We start from the raw sequence: 1,237 nt of genomic DNA, 5'->3' as shown, positions 1-1,237 counted from the left end.
CGGGTGCGTCCTGAAAGCGGCGGAGGGAGCTGCTTTCAGTCTCTCCTGACGAGGTTCGGGATGTCTCTTCCTCAGCCGCAGAACCGCGACCGGGGGCCCACACAGCTGCCGGGGCTGAGCTCAGGCCTCCCAAGCATCTTTTCAGTTTTTAAGATACTTGAATTTGCCCCATCCACCCGTCCGAAGTGGTTCATGCTGTACGCCAAGGGCACCGTGGCTGCAGTCAGAGTCTGCCGCCTCTGAAGTCTCCCCCTCAAAAGAACTTTACCTCAGCGGCAGATTTAAGCCTTCCTGAGAGGGCACACAGAAGGGAAAGGCACACAGCTTGAGTTACGTATTTTCCTAAAAGCATTTTAGTTGCCAGGAAAAAAAAGAAATGCTGAAGAGCCTGGACCTTCTGCCCTCACCTCTCCTGTTTTGAGAAAATTTGCCTACATAAACCCCCCATTCTTAAGGATCTCAGAGCCAGATTATCTGCTCAACCCATTATGCCTTCCCCATGAAGAAAACCATCATCAAGTTACTGGCTAGATACAGACTGGGTGTGAAACTCCCCAAAGGAGGAGGCAGCAAATAGTGCTGGGGAAGGGCAGCCATGCGGTATGCTGTACAATCAGCTGGATGAGCCCCAACCTGCCTCTTTGCAACCTCTGCATTATCACTTTACATGCAAAGATAAGGTTCCTGTTTCTGCTCTAATAATTTGCCTTTTACTTGAAGACTCTTGCAGCTCTCACATTGCATACAGTGCTGGCACATGGTAATTCTTAATCAAGTACCCCTAAGGAGTGTTTTCCCCTGCAAAACACTTTGTAACAAAAGTCAGTTTCAAGGTCCCCACAGCTCAAAAAATACTTTAAAAACCCTTATGGGGTAAAACATCATTGTCTGTAATTTAAAAGTAAGCATTTCTGTAACTAGAAGGTGACAGCTCGCAAGAGTCAGGAGGAATGGTGATTGTTCAGCACCTCCAAAGAGGGTAGTTTTATTTACACATAAATATTTGCATGTCTTAGCATTCAATCATGTAAACTCCCTTGAACATACATCCTTACAAAAACCCCTATGCAGAGATCTAACTGTTCTTGAGAATATGGGGTTAAAAATCTTTATAGGCTGAAAAATCATGAATCACTTGTCTTCAGATACCTGCTTCTCTTAAAGCACGCAACTATGAGTCATGACAGGGTGCTAACAGCAGAGCACAGCATCCAGTTTATAGGAAGCACCCAGAACA

This window comes from Mesitornis unicolor, unplaced genomic scaffold, assembly GCF_000695765.1.
Source record: "Mesitornis unicolor isolate BGI_N332 unplaced genomic scaffold, ASM69576v1 scaffold23764, whole genome shotgun sequence".
Classification (NCBI taxonomy): domain Eukaryota; kingdom Metazoa; phylum Chordata; class Aves; order Mesitornithiformes; family Mesitornithidae; genus Mesitornis; species Mesitornis unicolor.
Note: the sequence above shows the minus strand (reverse complement) of the source record.